Raw genomic sequence first — 10,128 nt, 5'->3', positions numbered from 1 at the left:
TGTTCGTCGTAGTGTTGTGCATATTGCTTTTGCTCGATTCACAGTTTTAGCGTGTTTATCCTCAAATCTGAATTGGAGCTTTGTCGTTTGATTATACCTACTCGCACATGTTGGACTTGGATATGACTTAGGAGAAAACCTGCGATTATAACCTGTCATATGCTTAAACTACCTGATTTAACTCTAGGAGCCGTTGTTATTTTTGTATCGTCACAGTATCAGCGTGGTGGATACCCTAGGTAGTTTAGATTTTAGTTACGTTCATGCTGGGATGCCGAGTGTATTTTTACAGTAGCGTTCAGACTATTCCGAACTGTTGGGGGCCGTCGTGGTTGACGGTGGACCCATATCGCCGTTTTGGCGTCAGATTGTGCCGAGGGCACGTGAACTGTTGGTTGTCAGACCAGTTAAACCCTATTTACTTGACTCGAACCTGTGAGAGCCGGAATGAACATAACAGAGACACTTGTAAACTCGTTGACTCGAACCTGTCGCAGTTTCTGTTTGGACAGTCCTTGAGCCGGCCACCCTCGGGGTGGTGTACAGTATAGCTGGTTACAGGTAGGGCGGGTTCGTTTGGGCAGCCCGGGTGAGATAGTGAGTGACGCTTTTCCCTACCTTCAGTGAGGTTGTGACGTGAGTGGAGTCTTAGCCATCCTGTTGGACCTTTTACTAAGACCGACTACTCTTGAGGTACGGTATAGTCTAGTTAGGCAAGACGGATGTATTCATAGTCTCTAGAGAGTTTTCTCCGCCAGTTACTCTTGAGATACGGTGTAGTCTAGTTAGACGAGACGGGTATGCTCACAGTCTCTAGAGAGCCTTCTCCGTCGATTACTCTTGAGCTACGGTGTCACCTAATTAGGCGGGATGTGTGTATTCACAGTCCCTAGAGAGTTTTCTCCACCAGCTACTCATGGAGTAGGATACGGGTTCGATCCGACAGGCGGGACGGGTGTGTTCACAGTCCCTAGTGAGGTTGGGTCAATTTTGACATTTACTACAGTTGGTTAGTGTAGAGCATGATAGTGCAGTGGCATTTAGCTGTAGATTTCTTCCAGCTTTTCCTACTATCCTTGCGTCCTCCTGTAAACTTGGTAGGTGGATCGACGATGTTGAGGGCGGTACCCACTGAGGACTACTCGTTTTTACAGTAGTTCTCACGCCCAGTTGTTATCTCTTTTTTGCAGAGCCTTCGATTCCGGCTGTTGCATCTTCTGAGACAGATCGTGGCAAGGGAGTTGCGAGCTAGAGCCCTACACGACGAGTCGCCGAGCTAGATGATTACTCGCTACAGATAGTGTAGCTTTTGAGTCATATACATACTTTTACTGTATCTCGCTGGGCGAGTTTTTGTATACTGGATGTTGTATGCATAGTGAACTTTTATTTTCTATCTTGCTATGTTTTGTTTCCTAGCAGCCCTATACTACTAGTTGTAGTATTGTATGTTTTACAGGTACAGCTACACTTCGTATACAGAAAAAATTTCTTTGTATACGGCGGATTTGTCGGCGTGCCCGGAAAACGTGTAATCCGGGGCGTGACAATAAATACATTAAATAAATTAATTTTTAATTAGCTAATTACTTAAAAATAATGAATTTATTAATTATGCAACTATTTATGCAATGAAAAAACTACTTAAATACATTAATTAGATTAATCAATGAGTTAATATAATAATTAAAATTAGATTTATACTTTAATCAAACGTATTCCCATTTAATAACAAACTTGTTGTCACGGCTCGAGTTCCGCCATTTGGACTCGTCCTGACATGTGCAACAAATTGCAACAAATTCGATGAACGGATAAAATTTCTCACACCCGCATGAAGTGAAACATACATCAACCTCGACTGGAATTATTACAATTTGAAACGTCTTTAAAATTTATAACTCTTTGAATCCCCAAAATATTACACGGTTTATACTTTTACAAAATGATATCCGCTAAATCAACTCACACTGATCTAACTAATTCGCGCGACGCCCTTGCCGCGATCTCATGCTCACCTTCTTCACATATAATCAATTAAGAATAAAAAATATAAAACTATAATTTTTTTTTTCACTTTATAAACAACCAAATAATCCAACTAAAAAAAATCACTTTTTTAAAAATTACTTTTCTAAAAGGGTTAATTTCATACAGATTCTTGTAAATATAGCGAATTGCAAATATATCCCTACAAAATTCAATTAGTATATGTTGTTTCTATAAAAGTCATAATATTTTCAAATATGTCCCTCTGATTTGTTACCGTTAAAATATTATTTATTTTATAAATAAAATAATTTTTTTTGCACCACAAATATATCCCTCCAAAAGTCCCAACTATTAATTAAAGATAGATCAAACGGTCAATTTATCTCATTAGCTAACTAAGGTTAAATATCTTATCTATGGTTATCTAATATTTTCTAAAGAATCAAAATTTTTATAGGGATAATATATAAAAGTTAAATTTTATAAGAATATATTTATAATTCACCGTATATTTATAGGACCTGTATAAAATTAACCCTTTATAAAAATATATATTTTTTAATTTTCATCACTGTTGAATGACTAAAGATGCCTTATATGTGAATCAAATACTGTCATAAGACTTCTAAACTTGAGGACAAAAAGGTATAAGGCATATCCTCTTTTTGAATGTGCCGGCAGTATCTTTATTTTGAAGTGGACGCGCCAAAAACGGCCATCGACGGTTTGACATCGCTTGTGTGAGGTCTTTGCCGCGCGCACAAGCGCTGTGACGCAAGAGCTTCCGTCAATCACGTAGTACGCATACCATACGGCTGGACCTGAAATAATGGACGAATTGTATAATCCACCAATGAATCATTATACTTGCGAATTATTTGAATATGAATATAATTTATTCGTAAATTTTTAAATAGTCAATATTTTTATCCATATCTGACCGCAGGTATGTAGGTGGGTATGCAGATAACGCGTAATTTTTTTTTCTTTTTCACTCTTATCTATTTATCTATGTATATAGTTTTATTAGTTTTATAAGTAAATATGTTTGTTGGTTTCGTCTCACCCCTTACTTTGTCGGTTCATATATAATTACTAAAATACCCTTCACATCACTAAAAATAATTATTAGCACTTCACAGATAGTCTTACAAATAAAATCTTTTTGTTAACAACATATCTAATAAATTAATATTGAATGATCAAAATATATTTTTAAATCTTTAATTTTAATATTCTAATTTCACATATTATACCAAGTAATAAATTTAAATATGAGTTTAATTTTTGAATTCCGATAAAGTCGGATGGTTCAATTCACTATAAATAAAGTTTGAATTAAAAAATTACACTTAAATTTAGATTTACAATTTTGATGTACATTGAAATTTAGAATAGAAATTCAAATTTTAATTCAAGATTAAAGTTGTAGTTTAAATTTAAAATTATTATAGTTAATTACTATTAATAATTTTTCCTCACCTTTTTGTATGAAGAGTACTTTAGTAAGTTAAGTTTATACATTAATAAATATCTCTAAAACATTTCACATATCCTCTTTATAAATACAACTTTTAATATTAAATTAAATACACATAAAATTTAAATTTTTATGACCTTTCCTATACTATCTTAATAAATGTATTTATTCTTATTAATTACATAAATTAGTGTTCCTGAGCTTTGGATAGGATTGGCTTCAGTATTAGTGACTGGTCGACATCTCTGGAGAGTGTCGGACTGAGTCGGAGTCAATTCTGCACGAATTGGATGCAGAATTGGACTCGACGCACTCAAATAAGCAAAACTGGAGTTTTGCCAGATTCGGGCGCTCAGAACATGTTTAGGGTCGCCCAGAAACGAGTGTTGAATTTAACTGAAACTGAAAGCCAATTCGGATCCCATTTTCCGGGCGCCCAGAAGTGGGTCCGGAAATTTCACCTCGTGAATATCGCTTGCTTCGACGCGTGGCAGGGCGGTAGGTGAGTTCCGCCGGTGCCATTTACGGGCGCAGCACACCGCGAGCGGAGAGTCCGAGGAGCCCGGTTTGTGCAGTCAGGATGTTCTGGTCGCCCAGAACATGTTTCCGGGCGCCCAGAAACGCCCGTTTCTGCAGGGGCACTGGATTGCGGCTATTTTTCCTGGGGCTTATCTTATCCATCCAGCAGCCTATAAATACCTGGTATTCGACCCCATTGAGCTCTTTTACCTGTTCTTCACAGAGGACTTAGAATTTTCATCCCTAATCTCTCCAATCTTTCCAATTTGCATCAAGATCCACCTCTCCAAGAATTTCAAGGTGCTGATTCTGCAGTTCTTCAGCGACGACCTTCAGTGTTTTGGCTCGTGCACGACGTAGGAAGATCGGAATTCGACGAAACTTGGTTTTCTGGATTCTAGACTTCCAGAGGAATCCACGAAGCCCTGAATTGCAGATTTTGGTTGAGGTTAGCTTGGTCGAATTGAGGCTTTTCTGGACTGCTGTTGGCTTTGAGCTGAAAATTGAATTTTTGAGCTTTTCTTGATGCTAACTTTGTAGGCAGTGGGATTTTAGTCCTGAGATTGATCACCCCTCAGTATTTGCTGGATTTGGAACTGTCCTCACCTGATTTGGAGATCATTAGGTGAGTTTTGACATTGGAGTTGAGATGAATTAGCTTAAGTGCTGAAATTTTGGCTATTTGGTGATTTTTATTGGATTTTTGGGTGAATTGTAAATCCAGATCTTAAGGGGCTTTGTTGCTGGTTTGGAGGGGTTTCCAGCAGTGTTGCTTGAAGATCCGAGACCCTCTTGCTGCCAGGAATTGCATTAGAGGTGGGTGTATCATCGGTTTCGCTCCTAAGTGCATGTTTAGTCGATGTGTATAGTTCGATTTTTGTATATCATGCTTTAATTCATCAATTAGCATTTTGGATGTAGTATGAATGTAAAGTATGCTGAAATAAATATTTATATTATACATGTTGGACTTGAAATTTGACTTAGGAGAAAACCTGCGTTTTGACCCGTCATACTTAGTGGGTGGACGATGTTGTTTTGGGCGGTACCCACTGAGGACTACTTGTTTTTACAGTAGTTCTCACGCCAGTTGTTACCTGTTTTGCAGAGCACAGGTTTCGGCTGCTGCGCTTCGCCAGATCAGATCGAGGCAAGGTTAGAGCCCTACCCGACGTGCTGAGCTAGAGGTGCTCCTACTGCAGGTAGATGTTTTGTTTCGAGTTTATGAACATAGTGGACTTAACTCGCCAGTGCGAGTAGCTTTGTATTTTGGATTTGGACTATGTATATGAAACTCAGTTTGTTTAGCTTTTGTTTTCTCTAGTAGCTCTCTACTACTGTTCGTAGTAGTGTTTGATTTACAGGTACAGCTATCGCTTCGTATACAGGGGAAATTCCTTTGTATTCGGCGGATTTGTCGGCGCGCCCGGGGAAAGTGTAATCCGGGGCGTGACAATAAACATAATAAAACTTAAATTTAAAAATAAAACTTAAATTTAGATTAATAATTTTGATGTACAATTAAAATTTAGAATAGAAATTTAAATTTTAATTCAAGATTAAAATTATAGTTAAAATTTAAAATTATTATACTTAATTAGTTTTAATGTCACACCCCGGATTACACGTTTTTCCGGGCACGCCAATAGACCCGCCGTATACATAGAAATTTTCTCTGTATACGAAGCGATAGCTGCACCTATAAATAAAACCAAGCTACAACCATAAGGTAAAGAGCTGCTAAAAGAAACATATATATATATAAAACCTCGAGGCGTTCCAGTACATACAAAATATCTACTACACCACTCGCTCCAGCGAGTACCGAGACAACAAAACCATATGTACATAAATACCCCAGAACTACCTGTGGGAGGTACTTCTCTAGCACTGCAACAAGACTGGAAAGGATCTAACTCGTAACTCCCTTTTCACTATCAGAATCAGCAACAGCAGCAGCCGCGGACGAAGGCTCTGCAAAAAGGGTCAACAACTGAATGTGAGAATTACTGCAAAAAGAAGTAGTCCTCGGTGGGTACTGCTACCGACCTCAACGGCTCGCCCACTAAGTCTACAGAAAGTATGCACAAGAATAGTAAAGGATGCTGGTAAAACTCTACAGCTACATACCACTATACTATCGCTAACCACTAACTGTAGATATAGAAATGCACTCTCTGACCTAATCTTACTAGGGACTGTAAACGCACCCGTCCCGCCTGTCGAAGCTACACCACACGCCACCACGCTGGGCTGCTGGTGAAGAGCAAAGTCCTAACTGGACACTACGACATCAACGCAAAAGTATAAACCCCAACTCCAGAGTGGCACTTGTGGGCGCTACCCAACCGAGTATGCAAGCGTGTCTCTGCCGAGCTTAATCAGGCTCTCACAGGCTATAATCAATGCAAATAGGTCTAACTGGTCTAACAACCAAAGCTCACGTGCTCTTGGCACAATCTGATGCAAATACAGAAATCTGGGTCCACCGTCAACCGCGACGACACCCGACAGTCCGAAACAGCCTACATGCTACTGTAAAAATAACCTTAGCATCCCAGCACGAGCGTAACCTCATCCTACACTAATCTGGGTATCCATCGCATACTAACAGCGATAATACAAAAGAACCACAGCTCCTAAACCTAAATCTGATAATTTTCAGAAATGACAGTGTAGGGTTCAATAGTTTTCTTCTAAGTCAATTCCAAGTCCAACATGTATAATTTATCTAAATCATTAACTATGCTCCAAATTCAGATTTCAAAGAACATGCAAATCAACGAATTCGAGCTATTAAACATGACATACGAAGCCAAAAATACATGCTGTCAACTCCGGCTTAAGAGGAAAACCGACGATTTCGGTAAACTTCAACCTACCTCGAAAAGCTCGTCCAACAACGGTAAGAAGTCGAAAGAAGAGGAAAGCACGCGCTCGCCTGGCCTCGAACGGCGCAACTGCGATGCCCACGCGCTCGAACGACCCTCCGACGCAACGGCGACAACTCCCGAGCTCGAGCCACGGCCTCCACCAAGCACCCGATCAAAACGAGAGAGAGAGAAAGAGGAAAAGGAGAAGAGTATCCTCTCTCAGCAACTCAGGTTGATATAGATAAGGGAGGGTAGGTGGCGATGATAACCATCAACAAAAAGACCACAATTGTCACGCCCCGGATTACACGTTCCCCGGGCACGCCGACAAATCCGCCGTACACAAAGGAATTTCCCCTATATACGAAGTATAGCTGTACCTATAACAAATACAATACTACAACCAGTAGTATAGAGCTGCCCGAATAAAACTGGTATAAATAGGAACAAGTTCTATATACATACATACGTCCAGGTATACAAAAATGCTCGCCCAACGAGATACAACATGTATAAGAAACTCAAAAACTAGCACTACCTGTAGCAGGTAACCTCTCGAGCAGCAGTAACTGCGAAGGGCTCTGACTGGCAACGCCCTTAACACAATCAGTCTCCGAGAAAGCAGCAGCCGGAATAGCAGGCGCTGCAAAAAATAGAGTAACAACGGGGCATGAGAACTACTGTAAAAACAAGTAGTCCTCAGTGGGTGCCACTCTCAACATCGTCGGTCCACCCACCAAGTCTACAAAAGGGAGCAAAGATAGTAGAAGAATGCTGGAAGGAAATCTACAACTACAAGTCACTACACTATCATGCTCTATACTAACCAACTGTAGGAAATGTAAATTCTGACCCAATCCGACTGGGACTGTAAGCCTACCCGTCCCTGGAACTGTGAACACACCCGTCCCGCCCGGTTGCGACTATACAGCTACCTCCACACTAAGCGGTCCGTGGAGAGCAAGTCCAACCTGCACGAACGACACCAACGCGAAAGCACAACGCCCGTCTCCGGAGTGGCACTCATGGGAGCTATTCAACCGAGTATACAGCGTATCTCTGTCGAGCTCAATCAGGCTCTCACAAGCCAAAGCCAAGTAACATTGTCCAATTGGTCTAACAACCAACAGGTCACGTGCCCTCGGCACAATCTGACGCCAAAACGGCGATAGAGGTCCACCGTCAAACCCGACGGCCCCCAACAGTCCGGAACAGTCTGAACACTACTGTAAAAATACACTCGGCATCCCAGCACGAGCATAAGCGAAATCTAAACTACCTGGGGTATCCACCACACTGATACTGCAGCGATACAAAATAACAACGGCTGCTAGAGCTAAATGAGATAGTTTAAGCATGTGGCAGGTTCAGGATGCTGTACCAGTACAAAATGTGTACCGGTACACCCCTGATGCTGTACCGGTACAACAAGCAGAAAAATATGCAATAACAGTTTCCAAAGCAAACTCCTGCTCTCGCGTCCCCCACTGAGTCCGTTTTGCGTCTATTTCGCGCCAACGAGACTCGGATTTGTCCTGATACTCTCCAGAGCTGTCGGCAAGCCTCAACTGCTGTACACCAGGGATACCACAACAATACCCCTTACCAACTCAAAATCCCAGCTGGAATACCGGTATCGGATTTGGTTACCATTACTCGGCCTCTCAGCCCGCACACTCGCAAATCGGGTACCGGTACCAGCCCGATGCTGTACCGGTACTCAGGACCAAATTGGCGCAACCCGAGAGCAGTCAGTTTGGAAAATACACTGGGGTACCGGTACTCCCCTGTCTGGTACCGGTACTTAACACTGAAAATCTGCACTTTGCGGATTCCAATGTTAAACTCTACTCTCGTATCGCACTGAGTTCGTTTTGCGTCCATTTCGCGCCAAAACGACTTCGACTTGTCCCAATACTCTCTAGATGTGTCGACAAGATTCAGATGCTGAAATCTCACTGGCAACCAATCACAAGAAATACTACATTTAATAAATTTTTCTCATCATTTTGCGTGAAGGCTATTTTAGTAAGTACATATACCTATTAATAAATGTTTCTACAACTTTTCACATACAATCATAATAAATATAATTTTTAATATTAAATTAAATGCGCATTAAAAATTAAATTTTTTTAAGACCTTTCACATGCCCTCTTAATAAATATATTTATTTTTATTAATTATATAAATTAATATTTTAAATTGGTTTTGAATTTGTATTTTAATTCAAATTCAAAGTCGAGTTTAAGTTTGAAATTAAAATTTTAAAATTTTTAACTACTTATAAATATGTTTTGTTATAAAAAATAAAAAAATCATCTACTATTAATTCATTAAATAGGTAACGATCTCAAATTTTTAATTAAAATTTTTATTTTTATTTTATTTCATTAAATATGATTTTATTCAAATATATAATTCAACATTGACTTTGAGCTTAAATTTTGAATTCAAAGTCTAAATTACTTTATTAGTTATAAATTTATTTAGGAGTATAAAATTATTTTGAGAAGTCGAAATTTTTTTTATGAATTCTAAAGATTCTTAACCTGAAGAATTTAAAAAGTAGGTGGTTTAAGAATTTTTGCGAAAAATCAAAAGCCCATGTAAATTTATACGAATAGCTAAAAGGTCATTAGAGTATCTATAAATAGTTAGATTTAGATTTTTAGTAAAGCAAAGTTACCAAGCAAGAAAATTATCTTGTACCAAGTTCTCTTGGCACCCAACAAATCAAGTAAGTTTTAGTATGTGTGAAATTATAATATATACCAATTAGTATTGTTCCAATCTTATCTTTGTTGCTAAGAGTACTCTTCTTTCAAATTTTATTCTATACTCTTCATTAATTACTAAAAAAACTATCAATTAGATATAAAATNTATCAATTAGACATAAAATAAAAATATTCAATTTGTTAGATATATTGCAATTTTAAATTTCTATTCGAATTAAAAATTAAGTTTAAATATTGAACTCATATTTCAAATTATTTAAGTAATTATAAATTTATCTTTGTTTAACAAATAATAAAAAGTTAGTTTAATATAAATTCATTAAATAGGTTGCAATTTCACATTTGTATATCAACTTAGAATTTGTACTTTATTCAATGAGATGTGTTGCTATATTTACTTTTTTTTTTAATTTGAATTCAAAGTTGAACTTATTCAAATTTCATATTTTAATTAATTGTAAAATTTTGCATTAAAATATTAAAAACTTTATTGATGTAAGATATATTAAAAGGATAATCTAATA

General features: G+C 38.2%; 1 long non-coding RNA gene across 1 annotated transcript; it reads left to right on the top strand.

Annotated features, from left to right (window-relative positions):
* Nucleotides 4,040–4,616, top strand: LOC109726144. The gene is made up of 3 exons (XR_002220423.1): nt 4,040–4,174; nt 4,268–4,439; nt 4,532–4,616. It is a non-coding gene; the product is annotated as an uncharacterized LOC109726144 (long non-coding RNA).

Source organism: Ananas comosus, linkage group 21, assembly GCF_001540865.1.
Source record: "Ananas comosus cultivar F153 linkage group 21, ASM154086v1, whole genome shotgun sequence".
NCBI lineage: Eukaryota > Viridiplantae > Streptophyta > Magnoliopsida > Poales > Bromeliaceae > Ananas > Ananas comosus.
This window is presented reverse-complemented; position numbering and strand designations above follow the sequence as displayed.